Source organism: Meriones unguiculatus, assembly GCF_030254825.1.
Source record: "Meriones unguiculatus strain TT.TT164.6M chromosome X unlocalized genomic scaffold, Bangor_MerUng_6.1 ChrX_unordered_Scaffold_31, whole genome shotgun sequence".
Classification (NCBI taxonomy): domain Eukaryota; kingdom Metazoa; phylum Chordata; class Mammalia; order Rodentia; family Muridae; genus Meriones; species Meriones unguiculatus.
In genome coordinates, this window is record NW_026843707.1 from 8,687,642 (window position 1) to 8,711,931 (window position 24,290).

The window sequence follows — 24,290 nt, forward strand, 5'->3', positions numbered from 1 at the left end:
GTTTAGAAACGTCTTAGACAAAATCAAAAACTGCTTTTTTTTTTGTTTTGTTTTTTTCAATGCAGTTTATTCAGGAACATTGAACAATCCTGGGACCCCGGGGAAAGCCAGCCCACAGCTTAAATAGCCTCTGGGTAGCCAACCCAGGCGTGCCACGGGGGCAATGCAGATAGTTCCACATACATGGAAGCAAGCCAGATCCTCGGCCTTAGCCAAATGTGGAGTTGTTCGTGACAGAGAGCACTCACCATCGGGAAGGTGGAAGGCGGAAACCAGCTACATCTTTAAGGCATAGCATTCCGCAGCTCTCTACAGTTCCCCCTTTTTGTTTTAGACGCATCAGGCAAGAGTAGAGGTCTGATCTCTGATATTAGAAATAAATTGGGACTTTGTACAGATGTTCATTTAGGTGTCATCCACCCAAAGAGCATCAGACCCGTCTGATACCTTTTTCTCAGAGGCTGGACCTGGGGCATCAACCCGCATGCAATCAGACATGCTCTTCTCTGGGTCCAAAGCGGCTGACCCTGAGTGCAGTGCTTAGCCTCGCATCCTGAGCGTATCATTTTAGCTTTTTATGGTATCCAACCATGCTTGGGGAGAATGTCCTGCTTCAATGGCTATAAAGGCCTGAATGATCATGGCTGCATCACACTGTTGTGAGACTCTAATCTTGCATATATACCACAGGCAAACCAAGGAGACCAACACCAGAAGGCCTGCTAACACTCCCATGCCCGCCCATTCCTTCAGATGATTCATGGCTGCAGCAATCCATGTTGATAATTGATAAAAATCCATGTTGACTGTGGCTAGTCCTGCGTCCACTCCAGTAGAATTTACTGTGACAATGGCCACTCTCAGCTGCTCCATCGTAGTATCGAATTCTCCAGTCCAATTACCTAAAATATAGCTCGACAATTGTTTAGACAGATTTGCAGCACAGGAAAAATTCTCATGTTGTATGCTAGTGACACAAAGTCCAGCATACTTTCATTGACAGCCAGGTTGAGCGATTTGCCATAGGGTATCAATTTGCTCCTGCAAGAGGTCAATCCTCTGATTGAACACCATCAAGCTTCCTTTTAGTTGAGCATTAATTCCTTTATGTACAACTAAGGCATGAGCTACATTGGCTAAATGATTATTCAGGGTCTGAGCACTCTGCCCAGTATGACTCATGGCTAATGCCCTGGTGGTAGCTCCAACAGCCGTCAATGAGATGGTAGTAACAATGGTGGCTGTAGTTCCAAGATCCCTTTTCTGTCTGAAGAGAGTCATAGCGTGAGGGGCATCAATGGGCACAGGCACCCAGTGAGGCATGCGAGTAACCAGGGCATACCTAACTTTACTAGCATTCCAGCATTGGGCAAAAAAGCAAGTATCATTACCACAATTACTTGGCTCTATCTGGCTAATAATGAATAAAAATGGGGGATATAGACAAATAGGTGTGGGCTTATAGGAAATATTATGAGAAGCCTTAACCCCTTGTTGGAACATCCTGCGTCAGTTCTAGAACTAGCAGTGGTGGTGTCCAAGGTCTGAGTAGGTTCAGGAGACCATTGCCCCCAGGGGCGAGACGTGCTCCATGCCAATTGACTAACTCCATGTTTTCCTCCAATTTTGAAAGTCATTTAAGGTTCTTAAATTATTTTTTCCCTTTTTTCTTAAATTTTTCATCAATTACACTTTATTCATTCTGCATCCCCCCATAAGCCCCTCTCTCCTCCCCTCCCAATCCCACCGTCCCTCTTCCCTCTGCTTGCATGCCACTCCCCAAGTCCACTAATAGGGGAGGTTCTCCTCTCCTTTCTGATCTTAGTTTGTCAGTTCACATCAAATGTGGCTGCATTGTCCTCTACTGTGGCCTGGTAAGGCTGCTCCCCCCACCCCCAGAGGGAGGTGATCAAAGAGAAGGCCAATCAGATTATGTCAGAGGCAGTCCCTCTTCACATTACTATGTAACCCAATTGGACTCTGAACTGCCCCGGGCTACATCTGTGCAGGGGTTCTAGGTTATCTCCATGAATAGTCCTTGGTTGGAGTATGAGTCTCTGGGAAGTTCCCTGTGTTCAAATTTTCTTGTTCTGTTGCTCTCCTTGTGGAGACCCTGTCCTCTCCAGCTCTTACTATTTCCCAGTTCTTACCTAAAATTCCGTTCACCTGCCCAACAGTTGCCCCTCCGGCTCAGCATCTGCTTTGACAGTCTGAAGGGCAGAGGCTTTCAGAGGCCCTCTGTGGTAGGTTCCTAGGTTGTTTCCTGTTTTCTTCTTCTTCTGATGTCCATCCTCTTTGCCTTTCTGGATGAGGATTGGACGTTTTAGTTAGGGTCCTCTCTCTTGCTTAGTTTCTTTAGATGCACAGGTTTTAGTGGGTTTGTCTTATGTTGTATGTCTATATGAGTGAGTATATACCATGTGTGTCTTTTTGCTTCTGAGACAACTCACTCAGGATGATCCTTTCCAGATCCCACCATTTACCTGCAAATTTCATGATTTCCTTATTTTTCATTGCTGAGTAATATTCCATTGTGTAGATGTACCACAATTTCTGCATCCATTCTTCAGTTGAGGGGCATCTGGGTTGTTTCCAGCTTCTGGCTATTACAAATAAAGCTGCTACAAACATGGTTGAGCAAATGTCCTTTTTGTGTACTTGAGCCTCTTTTGGATATATGCCCAGTAGTGGTATGGCTGGATCTTGAGGAAGCGCTATTCCTAGTTGTCTGAGAAAGCGCCAGATTGATTTCGAGAGTGGTTGTACAAGTTTACATTCCCACCAGCAGTGGAGAAGGGTTCCCCTTTCTCCACAACCTCTCCAGCATGTGTTGTCACTTGAGTTTTTGATCTTGGCCATTCTCATGGGTGTAAGGTGAAATCTCAGGGTTGTTTTGATTTGCATTTCCCTAATGGCTAATGAGGTTGAGCATTTCTTTAAGTGCTTCTCTGCCATTCGGTATTCCTCTACAGAGAATTCTCTGTTTAGCTCTGTTCCCCATTTTTAAGTGGATTACTTGGTTTGCTGCTTTTCAGCTTCTTTAGTTCTTTATATATACTGGATATGAGTCCTCTGTCAGATAAAGGGTTGGTGAAGATTCTTTCCCAATCTGTAGGTGGTCGCTTTGTTTTGATGACTGTGTCCTTTGCTTTACAGAAGCTTTTCAGTTTCATGAGGTCCCATTTATTGGTTGTTGCTCTTAGAGCCTGTGCTGTTGGTGTTCTGTTCAGGAAGTTTCCCCCTGTACCAATGAGTTCTAGGGTATTTCCCACTTTTTTTCAAGCCGATTTAATGTGTCTGGTTTTATGTTGAGGTCTTTGATCCACTTGGACTTCAGTTTTGTGCAGGGTGACAAGTATGGATCTATTTTCATTTTTCTACATGTAGACATCCAGTTAGACCAGCACCATTTGTTGAAGATGCTATCTTTTTTCCATTGTATGGTTTTGGTGTCTTTGTCAAAGATCAGGTGTCCATTAGTGTGTGGGTATATTTCTGGGTCCTCTGTTCGGTTCCATTGATCCACCATTCTGTTTCTATGCCAGTACCATGCAGTTTTTAAAATTGTTGCTCTATAGTACAACTTAAGATCAGGGATGGAGATACCTCCGGAACAAAAATACTTAATAAAATACTTGCAAACCGAATCGAAGAACACATCAAAGATATTATCCACTATGACCAAGTAGGCTTCATCCCAGGTATGCAGGGGTGGTTCAATATACGGAAATCCATCAATGTGATCCACCATATTAACAAACTGAAAGAAAAAAACCACATGATAATCTCCCTAGATGCTGAAAAAGCCTTTGACAAAATCCAACATCCATTCATGTTCAAAGTATTGGAGAGATCAGGGATACAAGGCACATATCTAAACATAGTAAAGGCGATATACAGCAAGCCTATAGCCAACATCAAACTGAATGGAGAGAAACTTAAAGCAATCCCACTGAAATCAGGGACAAGACAAGGCTGCCCACTTTCTCCATATCTCTTCAACATAGTGTTGGAAATCCTTGCTAGAGCAATAAGACAGTTGAAGGAGATCAAGGGGATACAAATTGGAAAGGAAGAAGTCAAATTATCACTATTTGCAGATATGATAGTATACATGAGTGACCCCAAAAACTCTACCAGGGAACTCCTACAGCTGATAAATACCTTCAGCAAAGTGGCAGGATACAAAATTAACTCAAAAAAATCAGTAGCCCTCCTGTATACAAAAGACAAAAGGGCTGAGAAAGAAATAAAGGAAACAACACCCTTCACAATAGCCACAAATGACATAAGGTACCTCGGAGTAACCCTAACCAAGGAAGTCAAAGACTTGTATGAAAAAAATTTCAAATCTCTGAAGAAAGAATTAGAAGAAGATATGAGAAGATGGAAAGATCTCCCATGCTCATGGCTTGGTAGGATTAACATAGTAAAAATGGCCATCTTACCAAAAGCAATCTACAGATTCAATGCAATGCCCATCAAATTACCAACACAATTCTTTACAGACCTGGAAAGGAAAATTCTCAACTTCATATGGAATAACAAGAAACCCAGAATTGCTAAAACAATCCTCTACAACAAAAACTGCTTTTTTAAATTTTATTTTGAAAGGTTATCTCCACCAACAAAATAAGCCAATTTCAGTCAGGTAAAATGTTAAAATAATAAGCATGGAATCTTATGAATGTAGAGAGAGTGAGGAAAACCTGGAGGGGCTGGAGCTCAACAGCGAGAGCAAAAGAACCAAAAAATCTGTGCAAAGTGGTCTTTTCTGAGACTAATACTCCAAGGACCATTCTTAGAGATAACTTAGAACCCCTGCAGAGATGTAACCTATGGCAGTTTAGTGTCTAAGTGTGATCCCTAGAAATGGGAACAGGAACTGTCTCTGACATGAACTCAATGGCTGGCTCTTTGACACCTACTCCTCCCCCGATGGGGGAGCAGTATGTGGCCAGTACTGATGAGATCTGATAGGCTAAGGTCAGAGGGAAAGACAGGAGGATCTCGCCTATCAGTGTACTTGGGTAGAGGCATGGTGGAACACAAGGATATAGATTTACTTGTGGTTTTGGAAGTAGTTTTAGCAAACGGATATGAATGACCACAGACCAAGATTAAAATGAGAACAAAATATAATTAAAATTAAAAGTTAGGTGGACACAGGATCTGATGTAAATATAACCTCAAATGAATCTTGGAATCTACATCGGTCCCTTCAGAAGGTGTCCACACAGATTTTAGGAATTGTAACATTATCCCAAGTAAAACAAAGCCTAAGACAAATTAAATGGAAGACTCAAGATGGAAGGGCCAACCACACAGTGTCTATAAATAGCAGCTCAGCACTGGGAGGAGAGTGACCAGCAGCTCTTACTGTGGGCTCCAAACTCCTGCAGTCTGTTTCTCAGGTGAAAGAAGAATCCATGTGAATATGCAAAGATCCAAATTCCGGCCACCAGGATCATTCCAGGAAAAATAAAATAAAATTCTAGACTCCTGCCCAAGCCCACCTGCTATGGATGCATTCCTGGAAACATCCATTTGCAGCTCTGAACATGCAGCCTTAGGCCATCCAGCAAATCCTAACTTCTGTGAAAACATTCCTAGGACAAATCGATCTTGGTTCTGACTTTGGTTGTTCACTCTCACTGCCTGTTCAATGGAAAATTTTGGTACTGATGGTAAGACTCCAAACCTTGGCACCCACTCTCATAGTCCTGCGAAAACCTTCTGGGTACAAGCTGCTCCTGGCACTTAACCAAGAAGCCCAGTTTCACTATCTTGTTGAAACCTTCCAGGATGTTGTGGCTAATGGCACTGAATCTCACCATCCTGTAGAGAGGATATGTTCTGGTATTGCTGGGGAGATATGGCCCCATTCTGCCTGCTCCACAACTGCACGACTCACCTCAGTCAGAATCAGCAAACACAGCACAGACAGAGAAAACAACAGAGCAGAGCTGGCTCGGGACCCAAGTCCCATTGCCTACCATCTTGAGGAAGCCAGTAGAGCACTGGAGCAGATCTAGACTTTCTTTGGTTGTGTTGTCTTGTTTAAAAAATAAAATAAAATAAAATAAAATAAAATAAAATAAAATAAAATAAAATAAAATAAAATAAAATAAAATAAAATAAAATAAAACATTATCTTACTGGCTTTGTCTCATGCGGGTAAATCCCTTGAACTCAGTGAAAAAGATTTTTAACTATTTCAAAATTCTACTAGGGAGCTGCATAAATGGCATAGCACAGTGGTAGAGCCTATTGTGTGTGTAAGCATGAAATTCAAGTTAAGTTTCTATTCCCCAGCACAACACAGTTTATATTAGGAAATGAATGAATGAATAAGCTCTGTATGAGAGCTTAGTACAGGATTTATGTTAGAGATTTCGTTTACTGTTTCTTTTTTTTCTTTTATTTTTCATGAATATAGTAAATACTTAACCAGAACTCTAAAATGTGACAGGCATGCTTAAAACATATGATGTATATTTTAGATAGAAGTGATAAGTTCTGACTGGACTTTCCAGGGTGCATGGAGGATGGGAACTTTTGGATGTGTGGTGATGATAACAATAATTTTTCTTTTATTCTTTCTTTTTTTTTAAGCAATACTTTTTCAAAACAAAGAATAAAACCCAAAAAAAGGACATTAATAGACTTGTTGATGTGGGATGAGTGACTCATCAATAAACACAGAACTAAAGGCAATTAATAACTGCTGGTAAAGGACATTCTACTACCCCCAAAAGACACCACTAGTTAGTAATCCAATACCAAGTGTTCTGCACTGGAATCATATTCACAAAGCAACAGGAATTAAATTTAGTGTGTTGTATGACTATATAGATCTTTTTACATGTACATGTAACAATAAATATGAATTTAATAAAGTCATGAATTTTAGAAGATATAAAGGCAGGAAGAAAGGGGGAAGGTTGGAGGGAGGAAATGGAAGTAGGGAAAGGTTGAAATTTTATTTTAATTATGACATTACTAATCTGGTTGCATATGTCTTGGTTCAGCCAGGATGACTTGGAAAAAAATAATACTTATTTGCAGTACCATTATACATCCTAGAATTTTATAACATATTAGTGTTACAATCTCCATTTACTTGTTTTAATATATTTTGTTTTATTTTAATTTTAAAATTACTTTATAATTAATTACAGTTTACTCCCTTTGTATACCAGCTATATACCCCTGCCACATCCCTTCCCAATCCCAGCTTTCCTCCATCCCTCCTCTACTCCCATGCCCCTCCCTAAGTCCACTGATAGAGGAGGTCTTCCTCCCTTTCAATCTGATCCTAGCCTATCATGTCTCATCAAAACAGGCTACATTTTCTTCCTTTGTGACCTGAGCTGTCCATGCGCTACATCCCTGCTTGGATTCTAAGTTATCTCCAAGCATATTTTTTGGTTGCAACATTCATCTAAGAATAAACCCCTTTGCACAGATTTTTTTTTTTTTGTTTCTGTTGCTCTCCTTGAGGAGCTCCTGTCCCCTCTAGGTTTTTCTATCTCCTCCTTGTTTTATAAGGTACCCTCCACTCTACCCAAATTATTTCTGTGAGTCTCAGTATCTGCTCTGATACCCTGCTGGGTAGAATCTATCAGTGGCTCTCTGTTGTAGGCTCCTGTGCTCTTCCCTGTTGGCTCTTCCCAATTGGCTGTTCACTCTTCCAAATTGGCTGTCTGAGTGAGGCTTGCCCATATAACTCAGGGTCCTCCTTAGTGCTTAGCTACCTTTGATATACCTATTATGTATGTTTATCCTATATTTTATATCTACCGTCCACTAAGAACTAAGTTATATATCAAGTATGTCTTTCTGTTTTGGGGATACCTCATTCAGGATGATCTTACACCTGTCAGTATGGCTCAGATCAAAAAGTCCAGTGACAAAACATGCTGGAGTGAACGTGGAGAAAAGGGAGACCTCCTTCATTGCTAGTGGGAATGGAAAATGTACATGCACTTTGGAAATCATTCTGGATCTTTCTCAGACAATTAGGAATAGTGCCTCCTCAAGATCCAGCTATTCCACTCCTTGGCATATATTCAAAATATATTCAAGCACACAACAAGGACATTTGTTCTACTATGTTCCTAGCACCTTTATTCGTAATTGTCAGAATCTGGAAACAACACAGGTGTCCATAAACTGAGTAATGGATGCAGAAATAGTGGAACAATTACACACTGGAATACTATTCAGTAATTAAGAACCAGTAATTAATGAAATTTGCAGGCAAGGAAAGAAAGGAAAAAAATATGAAATTTGAAAAGAAAAATGGGAGCTATCAGAAAAATCATGAACACAGAGCCATTAAATAAAGCCTGATTTCTCAATGGAGGTTCCAGAAAAGAGAGGGCCTGACACATATTCTCCAAATGATGAGAGAAAATTTGGCAGCCAAACTATGAACCACATTAGTTGGAGAAACCAAATTTGAGCATGATCTATCTACAACAATTTCTGCTCTCCCTATGGCACTTGAAAGAAAATTTCAACTTATAGATGTTTACCACACTCAATAAAAATAAAACGTATGAATATTTAATCTCTTGACCCGAACTTTGTGCAAAGTACAAGGAATCCTATGAAAGAAGTCCTGTCTATCAATGCAGATGCTGAGATTTATTGCCAACTGTTGGGCACACAGCAGGGAATCTTAGGAAAGAAGTGGTAAACAGTAAGATCTGGAGAGGACAGGAACTCTACAAGGAGAGCAACAGAACCAAAAAATCTGAGCACAGGGGTCTTTCCTGAGACTGATACTCCAAACCAAGGACTATGCATAGAGATAACATAAGACCACTGCAGAGATGTAGCCCATGGCAGTTCAGGGTTCCATAGTAATAGGTACAGAGAGTGTCTCTGACATGAACTGTTTGGCCTGCTCTTTCATTAACCCCTGGCCCCCGGTATTGTTAAGCAGCATTACCAGGCAATAGAAGTAGACAATGGAGCTACTCCTGATGTGGCCTAACTGACTAGGATAAGAAGGAAGGAAAATAAGTCCTCCCCTATCAGTGGACTTGGGGAGTGGCATTTGTGCAGAGGGGAGAGGAAGGGAGAAATTGGGACTGGAGGACAGAGGGAACCACAGGGGGATACAAAGTGAATAAAGTATAATTAATAAAGAATCAAAAAAAAGCAGGATGCATCATTCTGTGATATCCAAGAACAAGATCTGAAAGTAAAAAATAAATATTACCTCGGGATAAGAGAAAGAAATAGCATGTTCAAAGAAAATGGAGAAAAAAACCAACCAGGTGTAACAGTTTTAATATCTGACAAAAAAAAAAAAATAGACTAAAAACTAATCAGAAGAGACAGGGAACACTACATAGTCATCAAAGTTGAAAAAAAAAATCTGCCAAGAAGCTGTTTTAAGCATTCATATACCAAGCACAAAAGTAACTGTCTTCATAAAAGAAATACTATTACAGATAGAAAAGTATATTGACCTCCACACAGTGGTAGTGGGAGGCTTCAGGACCTCACTCTCAGTAATTTACAGGTGATCCAGACAAAAACTAAACCGAGAAAAGCTGTAGCTTAAAGATTTCACATGTACATAAGCTTAGCAGACTTTTAGAGAAGATTTAACCCAAACTCAGAATATACTTTCTTTTCAATAGCTCATAGAATTTCTTCCAAAATTGACCAAAGTCTTGAAAATAAAGCAAGTATCAACAGTAAAAAAAAATTTAAATCATACCCTATACCCTACATAACCACCACAGATTAAAACTACATGAAAACAAGAACAATATCAGTTTAAAAACGTGTTGAAAGTGAGCAACTCACTACTGACAGAAAATTGATTCAAGATAGAAATTAAGAAGGAAATTAAAAACTAAAACCATTTTTTAAAAAAATTGAAATCAAGTGAAATTACTATTTACCCAAATAGATAAGACACAGGAAGTCAGTTTTAGAATCAAATGCAAAGCACCAACTTTTTACATATAAAGTCTGGAGAGATATCATATGAGCAACTTAATGACATACTTTAATGCAATGCAATGAAGAGAAAAACAAAATCACAAAGGAGTAGGAAGCAAGAAATAATCAAACTTACAGATGACATCAATAAAACAGAATGAAACAAAACAATGCAAAGAAAATAGGTAAGTTTGATACTGAGCCAAATTAACACTAACATATAGAGAGAATATCCAAATTAATAGAATTACATATTAAACATGGGAGGAAAAACACACAACAAAAAAAACCCAGTGAATTGTAAGGACATATTTTAAAAGTCTATGCTCCAAGAAAATAGATAACCTGAAATAAACAGATAAACTAATATACAGCCTACTAAATTTAAATCAAAACTGGATAAATAATTATATTTGACCTATAAAGCCTAGTCAAATAGAGGCACTAATTAAATCACTCAACCAACAAAGGTTAGAGAAAATTAGATTTAACACACACTATTACAGGGCTTTCATATAAATATCATTGCAGATACCTCTAATTATTCTGCAATATAGAAAGAGAAAATACAAAGTGTAATTTTTTTTTCCCCAGGACACAATTACCTCAATACCTAATCCACACCAAGAATCAACAGGGAAGAGTATAGAGCAATTTCTGTTAAGAATATATTAAAAAAAAAACACATTTAAAATATTTCGGCCCAAATTCCAGTAGCATATAGAAAGATTATGCACCATGATCAGCTTGGATGCATACCAGATTTATAGAGAGACAGATGGAGAAACTCTCCCTGGAGGATTAAATGGAAAACGAACAAAGAATGGTTAAGGCTGGGAGTATGAGAAGAGATAGCTAAAACCAAGGGTGAATTGATGGTTCATATAGAACCGCTTTATAAAATATATTCATATGTGACAGGAATCAAAATGCAATCACCAAATAATGGGGGAGACACATCTCCACTAGCTACATCTTGCCACCAAATGAAACCTTCAGCACCAGGAATGTGTTATGTCTAATTGAGTTCTTACCAAAGTGTCCCAAAGAGAAACTCAGGTAACTCAGGCTGTCTCTGGCATTATCCATTGCTCTCCACAAATGAATAGTAAGGCTGCATTGCTGCATTGCTGAAGACAACTCCTACATATGTCACTGAACATGGAGAAGTTGAGCTCGTGGCAACTGAGAACCTTCATCTCCACTGACTAGTGTTCAGTGTACTGGAAGGTACTGTGCATGGGTCTGAGGCAGTTGGGTTTGCAAGGCAGAGTGGGGATATGGACAGAAGCCTCACACTTAATGCAGAAATGATCTCTGATTGCTAATCCCTTCCAAGGGAATGTCAGTTTTCTCCAATGCTGTCTTGCTAGTTTTACCAACCATACTTAATGGCAGGCCCCATGCCTAGAAGTAAATAGCAAACATAAATGATCAATGTATTTTTGGACGTTTTTTTTTATCTCATACTGCCTTGTTTGAATTATTTTAACCTTACATGTTATTTGTCTATATGTTATAACCTATAATTTTGTGCTTTTATGGAATTTCTGTGTAAATAAAAATGTTTCTGTGATAGCTCTGTTTCTTAAATGTCTTTCTTTGAGGTTTCTATTAGTATTGGTTTGTTTTGATCTGTTCCTGTGTTTCTTATTATGTTTATATTGTTGTTCTCTTATATTGTTAACTGCTTACTTATGAGAGACAGAAAGGAAGTGTTTGAGTGTGTGGGTTTAAGTGGTCAGGAACATCTTAGAAGTTGTAAAAGGCGAAACTACGATCAGAATATATTATATAATAACTTTTTTTTTCTTTTAAAAAGTGAGGAATTGAACATAATTTATGACCCAGGGATTTTGCAGTACTAACCATACAGTAAAGAAGGAAAGCAATAGACACTAGAACTAGTTTAAGCAAATGCATTGCATAAGAGACTTTTCAAGCTCTAAACTAGTCAGTTACTCTGTACTGGAAACACCACAGTCATAACTAAGCACAATTTCTCAACTATTGTACCAATGTTCTTAATACATACACAAAACATTTAAATTTTACAATGCTGCTTAATCAATATTATAAAATAATTCTAATATCATTATACAATTGTAGGATTAATTTATCATTTATACCAAATAAATATATAGCTTTTAACTTGAAAGAATGAGGAATATAAAAAAGTATGTCTAATTACCAAGTTTTAGATAACAAATCAGAGTACATATGGTCATAGGAGGATTCGGTGCTAATACTCTATTAAATTATTAATTAGGTAAATATTCTAAAGATGATTATGTTTTATTTCCAAAATTTACAAAGGAAAAAAAAATAAGTATTTCAATACTTTACATGTAATCCAAATAACACAATAAGTGTAATAGTAAATTTAGGTTAAAACTTGGAAAAGGTTGACAATAAAATACTATACAATGTATCAACTTTCCTACTTCCACCTTTTTTTTCAAAATCTCTCTCAACTCAGTAAGTGGTTTTTCTCTTGACCCTCATCTTTCGAAATACTCAGGCTATGTGCTGAGGAGTATTGAAACTCTCTGTTCCTACCTTCTCCTGAATGACACTTGGGTGCACTCTTGCCTGAATATTTAGATTTAGATTTCTTCATGCTTGATCCAGGAAGATTCCTGAAACTTGGATGAGACCTGTCTCATGAAACCAGCTATTGCCTGGACACTGAGAACATGGTCTTGGATCCTTTGTTTGTTGATGATCTCCTTTGAAAACGATATTGAGACTGAGCCAGGGATTGTGAATGGCCTGGAGAAGATCTGGTATGATCTATGGTTTGATACCAGTGGTGGGACAACAATGCTTGTGTCACCTTGACGACGGAATTTATGATTGTCTTCCTCATAATGTTTTTGGCCTCCCTTGCTACAGTCAGGTTGAGAGTACTGTGGATCCATTTTATAAACCATCTGTAACTTTAGTTTATGTCCATCTAGCAAAATCCCATGTAGGGGACCCATCGCATCCTTGGCATCACGTTAGTTGTGGAAATAGATTAAGGAAACCAACATGGATTTTAGTCAATGGATTTGGGGGATGTTTCCATCACTATCAGGCCCATCATGCTCAAAGATATGCCTCATGGTGCAGCATAAATTGTGGTTTGCCAGATTTTCAACCTTGAGGGAGATCATTGTCTCCACAAAGGGAAGAGGATGAATGGTACTCATGGTCTTCAATACCTCCGTTTAGAATACTCTGAAATGAGCAGATTTAAAGCTCCAAGAGAGATGAAAAATCTGCAACCTTTTTCTTCTAATCATTTGACTACAATTCCTTTCACTTGTATTTGCACAGATATTCTAGAATGTTTCACAACAGCTTTGCCCATCAATAGAGCTACAACCATTTAAGAAACAGAGCAATATGAATGTGAACCAGTTATAAACAAGTGACATAACGAATACAATTCTTTTCACTTTTGCAGTAGAAATCCAGATGTGCTATATCAATAAAAGATTAGAATGTTTACTTGTAATATAATCATTAACTTTTATTTTTCTAACATGGAATGATGTTAAAATGATAGTAAAGTTTTTATTCCCTTCATTTACTAATATATATATATATATATATATATATATATATCAACAATATATAGAAGGGGATAATGAATTAGAAAAATAATTTTCTAGAAAAGAACTTGGACCAATTTGGGCAATCACTATTCTTTTGCTAATTTTAAGATAAAAATATTCAGGTCTTTATTCCACTTGGACTTGAGTTTCATGCACGGTGATAAATATTGATGCATTTGCATTTTTTCATAGGGAGAAATCCAGTAAAACCTGCACCATTTGTTGAAGATGCTGTCTTTTATACATTGTATGGTTTTGGCTTCTTTGACAAAAATCAAAAAAGCATAGGTGTGTGAGTTTATTTCTGGGTATTCTATTCACTTTAATTGATCCACCATCGTGTTTCTATGCCAGTACCATGCAGTTTTTATAACTATTTCTCTGTAGTCCAGTTTGAGCTCAGGGATGGAGATATCTTCTGATGATCTGTTGCTGTACAGGATTGTCTTAGCAATTCTGAGGGTCTTTGTTTTCCATATTAAATTGACAATTGTTCTTTCAAGGTCTGTAAACAATTGTATTGGTGTTTTTCATTTTATCAATTACAATTTATTCACCTTGTATCCCGTCTGTAGCTCTGTCTCTCTTACCCTCCCAATACCACTCTCCTTCCCCCATCTCCACCCATGTCTCACCAAGCCCACCAACCGGGGGAGGTCCTCCTGTCTTTCCTTCTTTTCCTAGTCTATCAGGACCTATCAGGAGTGGCTGCTTCTTCTTCCTTGTGGCCTGGAAAGGCTGCAGAACCCTCAGGGAGAGGTGATCAAAGAGCAGACCAATCAGTTACAGTCGTTGTCCCCATTACTATGGAACCAACTTGGACACTGAATTTCCATGGGTTACAATTGTTCAGGGTTCTAGGTTACCTCTAAAACATACTCCTAATTGTCTGAAAACATGCCAGATTAATTTCCAAAGTGGGACCTGGGGCATCAACCCGCATGCAATCAGACATGCTCTTCTCTGGGTCCAAAGCGGCTGACCCTGAGTGCAGTGCTTAGCCTCGCATCCTGAGCGTATCATTTTAGCTTTTTATGGTATCCAACCATGCTTGGGGAGAATGTCCTGCTTCAATGGCTGTAAAGGCCTGAATGATCATGGCTGCATCACACTGTTGTGAGACTCTAATCTTGCATATATACCACAGGCAAACCAAGGAGACCAACACCAGAAGGCCTGCTAACGCTCCCATGCCCACCCATTCCTTCAGATGATTCCTGGCTGCAGCGATCCATGTTGATAATCCTGTGGCTAGTCCTGCGTCCACTCCGGTAGAATTTACTGTGACAATGGCCACTCTCAGCTGCTCCATCGTAGTATCGAATTCTCCAGTCCAATTACCTAAAATATAGCTCGACAATTGTTTAGACAGATTTGCAGCGCAGGAAAAATTCTCATGTTGTATGCTAGTGACACAAAGTCCAGCATACTTTCTTTGACAGCCAGGTTGAGCGATTTGCCATAGGGTATCAATTTGCTCCTGCTAGAGGTCAATCCTCTGATTGAACACCATCAAGCTTCCTTTTAGTTGAGCATTAATTCCTTTATGTACAACTAAGGCATGAGCTACATTGGCTAAATGATTATTCAGGGTCTGAGCACTCTGCCCAGTATGACTCATGGCTAATGCCCTGGTGGTAGCTCCAACAGCCGTCAATGAGATGGTAGTAACAATGGTGGCTGTAGTTCCAAGATCCCTTTTCTGTCTGAAGAGAGTCATAGCGTGAGGGGCATCAATGGGCATAGGCACCCAGTGAGGCATGCGAGTAACCAGGGCATACCTAACTTTACTAGCATTCCAGCATTGGGCAAAAAAGCAAGTATCATTACCACAATTACTTGGCTCTATCTGGCTAATAATGAATAAAAATGGGGGATATAGACAAACAGGTGTGGGCTTATAGGAAATATTATGAGAAGCCTTAACCCCTCGTTGGAACATCCTGCGTCAGTTCTGGAACTAGCAGTGGTGGTGTCCGAGGTCTGAGTAGGTTCAGGAGACCATTGCCCCCAGGGGCGAGACGTGCTCCATGCCAATTGACTAACTCCATGTTTTCCTCCAATTTTGAAAGTCATTTATGGTTCTTAAATTATTTTTTCCCTTTTTTCTTAAATTTTTCATCAATTACACTTTATTCATTCTGCATCCCCCCATAAGCCCCTCCCTCCTCCCATCCCAATCCCACCCTCCCTCCTCCCTCTGCTTACATGTCACTCCCCAAGTCCACTAATAGGGGAGGTTCTCCTCTCCTTTCTGATCTTAGTCTGTCAGTTCACATCAAAAGTGGCTGTATTGTCCTCTACTGTGGCCTGGTAAGGCTGCTCCCCCCCCCAGAGGGAGGTGATCAAAGAGCAGGCCAATCAGATTATGTCAGAGGCAGTCCCTCTTCACATTACTATGTAACCCAACTGGACTCTGAACTGCCCTGGGCTACATCTGTGCAGGGGTTCTAGGTTATCTCCATGAATAGTCCTTGGTTGGAGTATGAGTCTCTGGGAAGTTCCCTATGTTCAAATTTTCTTGTTCTTTTGCTCTCCTTGTGGAGACCCTGTCCTCTCCAGCTCTTACTATTTCCCAGTTCTTACCTAAAATTCCGTTCACTCTGCCCAACAGTTGCCCATCAGGCTCAGCATCTGCTTTGATAGTCTGAAGGGCAGAGGCTTTCAGAGGCCCTCTGTGGTAGGTTCCTAGGTTGTTTCCTGTTTTCTTCTTCTTCTTCTGATGTCCATCCTCTTTGCCTTTCTGGATGGGGTTTGGACGTTTTAGTTAGGGTCCTCTCTCTTGCTTAGTATCTTTAGATAAACAAGTTTTAGTGGGTTTGTCCTATGTTGTATGTCTATATGAGTGAGTATATACCATGTGTGTCTTTTTGCTTCTGAGACAACTCACTCAGGATGATCCTTTCCAGATCCCACCATTTACCTGCAAATTTCATGATTTCCTGACACCTAAATGAACATCTGTACAAAGTCCCAATTTATTTCTAATATCAGAGATCAAACCTCTACTCTTGCCTGATGCGTCTAAAACAAAAAGGGGGAACTGTAGAGAGCTGCGGAATGCTATGCCTTAAAGATGGAGCTGGTTTCCGCCTTCCACCTTCCCGATGGTGAGTGCTCTCTGTCACGAACAACTCCACATTTGGCTAAGGCCGAGGATCTGGCTTGCTTCCATGTATGTGGACCTATCTGCATTGCCCCCGTGGCACGCCTGGGTTGGCTACCCAGAGGCTATTTAAGCTGTGGGCTGGCTTTCCCCGGGGTCCAAGGATTGTTCAATGTTCCTGAATAAACTGCATTGAAAAAAAAAAATTAAAAAAAAATAAATTAAAAAAAAAAAAAATTTCCAAAGTGGTTGTAAAAGTTTGCATTCCCACTAGTAGTGGAGTAGGGTTCCCTAACTCCACAACCTCTCCAGCATGTGTTGTCAATTGAGTTTTTGATCTTAGCCATGGTGATGGTTGTTAGGTGAAATCTCAGGGCTGATTTGATTAGCATTTCCCTGATGACCAAAGACATGATGGGAATTACATTGAATCTCTACATTGCTCTTGGTAGGATGGCCATTTTCCCTCTTAATCCTACGGATCCATGAGCATGGGAGATCTTTCCATCTTCGGATATCTTCCTCAGTTTCTTTCTTCAGAGTCTTGAAGTTTTTCTCAAACCAGTCTTTCACATGCTTGATTAGGGTCATCCAAGCTACTTCATGTTATTAGTGGCTATTTTAAAGGGTGTTTCCCTCCTAATTTCTATCTCAGCCCTTTGGAATTTCCTATATGGGAGGGCTACTGATTTTTTTGAGTTAATTTTGTATACAGCCACATTGCTGAAAGTGTTATCAGCTGAAGTTGCTCTCTAGTTGAATATTTGCCGTCACTCATGTATACTGCTATATCATCTGCAAAAAGCGATACTTTGATTTCTTTCTTTCTGATTTGTATCCTAATGATCTCCTTTAGTTGTCTTATTGCTCTAGCTTTGACTTCAAGTACTCTGTTGTAGAGATATGGAGGGAGTGGGCAGCCTTGCCTTGTCCCTGTGTTCAGTAGGATTGATTTATATTCCTCTCCATTTAGTTTGACATCAACTATAGGTATGCTGTATATTGTCTTTAATATGTTTAGGTATGTGCATCAAATCCCTGATTTCTACAAGACTTTAAACATGAATGGTTGTTGGATTTTTTCAAATTAATCATTTATTTATTTATTTATCTATTTATTTATTTGCATCTGAGAAAAATTATACTAAAGTCTGTACAACTAAAGAAGCTGAGAAAAATAAATGGACATAGGAAGAGGGAGAAAACAGGCAACAGGACAAGAGCATACGACAGAGGCCCATTGAAATGCTTTACATAGCAATGTATTGAAGGAGATGCTGAGAGTCATGGTCCAAATCCAGGCAGAGTGCATGGAATCTTTTGAAATAAAGGGGGAGAGTGGAAGTCTTAGAGGGTACAGGAGCTTCATGAGGGGAACAACAGATCACAAAATTCTGGCCAGATACCTATTTTCTCAGCCTGATATGCCAACCAAGGGCCATGCATGGAGATACCCTAGAACACCCATAACCTGTGCACAGCTATAGCCCATGGCAAGTCAGTATCCAAGTGAGTGTCCTAGTAATAGAAAAAAGGACTGTCTCTGACATGAACTCAGAGACTGGCTCTTTGGTCACCTCCCCCTGAAGGAGGATCAGCCTTACCAGGCCACAGAGGGAAACAATGCTGCCACTCCTGATGAGACCTGATAGGCTAGGTTCAGATGGAAGGGGAAGAGGACCTCCCCTATGAGAAGACTAGGGAAGTTTCCTAGTCTTTGGGAGGGAGGGGCCTACAGCTGGGATTCAAAGTGAATAAACTAATTTATAAAAACATACATAAATTTTTAAAAGTAAAAAAAATGAACAGATAAATATTATTTTCTTCTTTGTTTTTATTGACTTATATATATTGATATTTAATATCATATATTTCATATATCTATATATATTTTTTGATGTATATAACATTGGATTTCATGAAACTCACCTTGAAAAGCAGGGTAACCTTGAACTTCCAAGGTCCTATCGGCCTCTTCCTTTAAAGTGTTGATATTAAGAATCTCTAAGATCTTTAATATATATGAACTCTCTGAACTGAACTGCAAAGTAATTTTTAACAATGATAGGAGTAGAAGCATATGCTCACACATGTTAGCCAAGTGCTGTACTACTATCCTAGACATTTTAAATAAATATACTTAAATAAATGCAACATAAATATCCAGGCAAGCAAAACCTGGTAAAAAATAGATTCCCTGAATTTGTAGCTTTCCATCTTCTTGGATACAACAATTTTTTAAATTTATTTTCATGATCCTATGTCGGCTAAACCAAATCAGTTAACGACATCTTTCAGTTAAGCACCAGTATTTCTTTACAATGACTATGATGATTATTCTGTTTTAAGTCTACATAATAACAAACTTGCAAATAGTGATGTTCTTATCTAATGAGAGTTCAAAAGTGACTTAACAAGTTTAGCAAGAAGTGGACCTTACAGCATGCTTGTTTTTCTTTGCCTCCAAAGTTCTTGTAGAGAAGTAAATATTCACAAAAATTAAAGATTATTGAAAGAAGTAAATAAAAGAGTCTGAGAAGACAGGTGATTCATGTTTACTAAAATATAGCTGAGTTAGGTTTTTCAATAAAAGTTTTTGTCATGAACAAAGATCATTTAGTGCATTACAGTGATACTTCTTATCCAACTCGATCTTCTGTATAGGTTCTTAGTTTGACAGATAATATAATTTTAAAAAAATGTACTAATCATTGAACTGGAAAGCTTCTTATTGAATATGGAGAAAAAACATAATTCAAACATGCTGAATATATCAACAATTGATGAGGAAAGCAATTAGCAAGAGAAGGAAGAATAAAAGTATAATTTCTGAGCTAGAAAAAAAAAAAAAAACTTGTAAACTCAGCAGTGAAATGAAATAATTCCATTGAGTGAGCCAGGCCAAAAAACAAAACAAAACAAAACAAATCAAATCAAAACAAAACAAAGCAAAACAAAAAGTCCCATATGTCTGAATCAGCAAGATTTAGGATTATGGCCTTTGTAAAGAAAGGAGATGATAGGGATAAAAGAAAAAGGTGTTATAAAAGCCAAACTGTTTAGTCATGAGTATTTAGGCAACTGCCTCAGACAAGGTGGTTTGGGGTCTATACTTATATTCAGTTAAGTAAAGAGATTCTTTATTTACGCCTTAAAGTTGCATTTTTATTTATTTGTGTATCAAGGTATGATTATGTATACCACAAATGTATAGATACTCAATGATGCTGATGGGTATATGTCTCCCTGGAATTGGTAATACAGACAGCAGTAAGCTGCCAGTGTGTGAAGTTGGGAACTGAACACAAGTCCTCTATACAACATTAAATGCAATTAACCGCTGAGCTCTATGTCCAGCCTCATTTCTATCAGTGACTTATCATGTCACAAAAAAACATTTTTTTACAATAAATTCATTATTATTATTATTATTATTATTATTATTATTATTATTTAATACAATTTATTCAATCTGTAAACCAGCTGTGGTCCATTCCCTCATCTCTCCCCAAACACACCTTCCCTCACTCTTCTCCTTTTATGCCCTTCCTCTAGTCCACTGATAAGGGAGTTTCTCCTCCCCTTCAATCTGACCTTACCCTATCAGGTCTCTTCAGGGCTGGTGCATTGTCTCCCTCTGTGGCCTTGCAAAGCTGCATCATGCAGGGGGATGTGTTCAAAGAGTATGCCACTGAGTTCATGCCAGAGAAGGAGCTATGCGCTGACTTCCTGAAATATCTTTCTTCATCCTCAAACAGAAATATATATATATATATATATATATATATATATATATATATATATATATACTTATAATATTAAGGAAATAGAAGCTGTCATCCAAAATCTCCCATGCAATAAAAAGGCCAGGGCCAGATGGTTTCAGGGCAGAATTCTTGCAGACATTCAAAGAAGTGCTAACACCAGTACTCTTAAATCTATTCCACAAAATAGAAACAGAAGGAAAACTACCCAACTCATTCAATGAAGCCACATTCACCTTGGTACCTAAACTTCACAAAGACCCAACAAAGAAAGAAAATTTCAGGCCAATCTTCCTCATGAACATTGATGCAAAAGCACTCAACAAAATACTTGCAAACCGATTCCAAGAACACATCAAAGATACCATCCACTAGGACCAAGTAGGTTTCATCCCAGGTATGCAGGGGTGGTTCAATATACGGAAATCCATCAATGTGATCCACCACATAAAAAACCTGAGGAGAAAAACCACTCGACCGTCTCCTTAGATGCTGAAAAGCCATTTGACAAAATCCAGCATCCATTTATGTTTAACGTCTTGGAGAGATCAGGGATACAAGGCATGTACCTGAATATAGTAAAGGCAATTACTATACAGCAAGCCTATAGCCAATATCAAACTCAATGGAGAAAAAATTAAATCAATCCCACTGAAATCAGGGACAAGTCAAGGCTGCCCATTCTCTCCATATCTCTTCAACATTGTTCTGGAAGTCCTTGCTAGAACAATGAGGCAATTGAAGGAGATCAAGGGGATTCAAATTAGAAAGGAAGATGTCAAACTATCACTATTTGCAGATGATATGATAGAATATCTGACTAACCACAAAAATTCCAGGAGGATCTCCTACATCTGATTGTGTTGTCTTGTTTAAAAAATAAAATAAAATAAAATAAAATAAAATAAAATAAAATAAAATAAAATAAAATAAAATAAAATAAAATAAAATAAAACATTATCTTACTGGCTTTGTCTTATGTTGTTAAAACCCTTGCACTCAGTGAAAAAGATTTTTAACTATTTCAAAATTCTACTAGGGAGCTGCAGAAATGGCATAGCACAATGGTAGAGCCTATTGTGTGTCTAAGCATGAAATTCAAGTTAAGTTTCTATTCCAAAGCACAACACAGTTTATAATAGCAAATAAGTGAATGAATGAATAAATAAGCTCTATATCAGAGCTCCTTAGTACAGGATTTACGTTAGAGACTTCGTTTCCTGTATTTTTTTCTTTTTTTTATTATTTTTCATGAATATAGGAAATACTTAAAGGATGACTTGGAAAAAAATAATACTTATTTGCAATACCATTATACATCCTAGAATTTTATAACATGTTAGTGTTACAATCTCCATTTACTTGTTTTAATATATTTTGTTTTATTTTAATTTTAAAATTACTTTATAATTAATTGCAGTTTACTCCCTTTGTATCCCAGCTATATACCCCTGCCACATCCCTTCCCAATCCCAGCTTTCCTCCATCCTTCCTCTTCTCCCATGCCCCTCCCTAGGTCCACTGATAGGGGAGGTATTCCTCCCTTTCCATCTGATACTAGCCTATCATGTCTCATCATAACAGGATACATTTTCTTCCTTTGTGACCTGAGCTGTCCATGGGCTTCATCCCTGCTTGGATTCTAAGTTATCTCCAAGCAAATTTCTTGGTTGGAACATTCATCTAAGAATAGACCCCTTTGCACAGATTTTTTTTTGTTTCTGTTGCTCTCCTTGAGGAGCTCCTGTCCCCTCTAGGTCTTTCTATCTCCTCCTTGTTTTATAAGGTACCCTCCACTCTACCCGAATTATGTCTGTGAGTCTCAGGATCTGCTCTGATACCCTGCTGGTTAGAATCTATCCGTGGCTCTCTGTTGTAAGACTCCTGTGCTCTTCCCTGTTGGCTCTTCCCAATTGGCTGTTCACTCTTCCAAATTGGCTGTCTGAGTGAGGCTTGATCATCTAACTCAGGGTCCTCCTTCATGATTAGCTACCTTTGATATACCTATTATGTATGTTTATCCTATATCTTATGTCTATTGTCCACAAATAACTAAGTTATATATCAAGTATATCTTTCTGCTTTGGGGATACCTCACTCAAGATGATCTTACACCTGTCAGTATGGCTCAGATCAAAAAGTCCAGTGACAAAACAAGCTGGAGTTAATGTGGAGAAAAGGGAGACCTCCTTCATTGCTAGTGGGAATGAAAAATGTACATGCACTTTAGAAATCAATTTGGATCTTTCTCAGACAATTAGGAATAGTGCCTCCTCAAGATCCAGCCATTCCACTCATTGACAAATATCCAAAAGATATTCAAGCACACAACAAGGACATTTGTTCTACTATGTCCCTAGCAACTTTCTTCGTAATTTTCAGAATCTGATAACAACCCAGATGTCCATAAACTAAGAAATGGATGCAGAAATTGTGGAACATTTACACAATGGAATACTATTCATTAATTAAGAACCATTAAATCATGAAATTTGCAGTCAAGGAAAGAAAGGAAAAAATATGAAATTTGAAAAGAAAAATGGGAGCTATAAGATAAATCATGAAGACAGACCCATTAAATAAAGCCCGATTTCTCAATGGAGGTTCTAGAAAAAAGAGGGCCTGACACATATTCTCCAAATGATGAGAGAAAATTTGGCAGCCAAACTATCAACCACATTAGTTGGAGAAAGCAAATTTGAGCAGGATCTATCTACAACAATTTCAGCTCTCCATATGGCACTAGAAAGAAAATTTCAACTTAAAGATGTTTACCACACTCAATAAAAATAAAACGTATAAATATTTAATCTCTTGACCCGAACTTTGTGCGAGGTTCAAGGAATCCTATGAAAGAAGTCCTGTCTATCAATGCAGATGCTGAGATTTATGGCCAACTGTTGGGCACACAGCAGGGAATCTTAGGAAAGAAGTGGTAAACAGTAGGATCTGGAGAGGACAGAAACTCTACAAGGAGAGCAAAAGAACCAAAATATCTGAGCAGAGGGGTCTTTCCTGAGACTGATACTCCCAACCAAGGACCATGCATAGAGATAACATAAGACCCCTGCAGAGATGTACCCCATCTCAGTGCAGGGTTCCATAGTAATAGGTACAGAGAGCGTCTCTGACATTAACTGTTTAGCCTGCTCTTTCATTAACCCCTGGCCCCCGGAAGGGTGACACAGCATTACCAGGCAATAGAAGAAGACAATGGAGCTACTCCTGATGTGGCCTAACTGACTAGGAAAAGAAGGAAGGAAAATAAGTCCTCCCCTATCAGTGGACTTGGGGAGTGGCATTTGTGCAGAGGGGAGAGGAAGGGAGAAATTGGGACTGGAGGACAGAGGCAACCACAGGGGGATACAAAGTGAATAAAGTATAATTAACAAAGAATCAAAAAAAAAAAAGCAGGATGCATCATTCTGTGATATCCAAGAACAAGATCTGAAAGTCAAAAATAAACTTTACCTCGGGATAAAAGAAAGAAAATGCATGTTCAAAGCAAATGGAGACAAAAACCAAGCAGGTGAAACAGTTTTAATATCTGACAAAAAACAAAACAAAATAGACTAAAAACTAATCAGAACAGACAGGGAACACTACATAGTCATCAAAGTTGAAAAAAAAAATCTGCCAAGAAGCTATTGCTGTTTTAAGCATTCATATACCAAGCACAAAAGTAACTGTCTTCATAAAAGAAATACTATTACAGATAGAAAAGTATATTGACCTCCACACAGTGGTAGTGGGAGGCTTCAGGACCTCACTCTCAGTAATTTACAAGTGATCCAGACAAAAACTAACCCGATAAAAGCTGTAGCTAAAAGATTTCACATGTACATAAGCTTA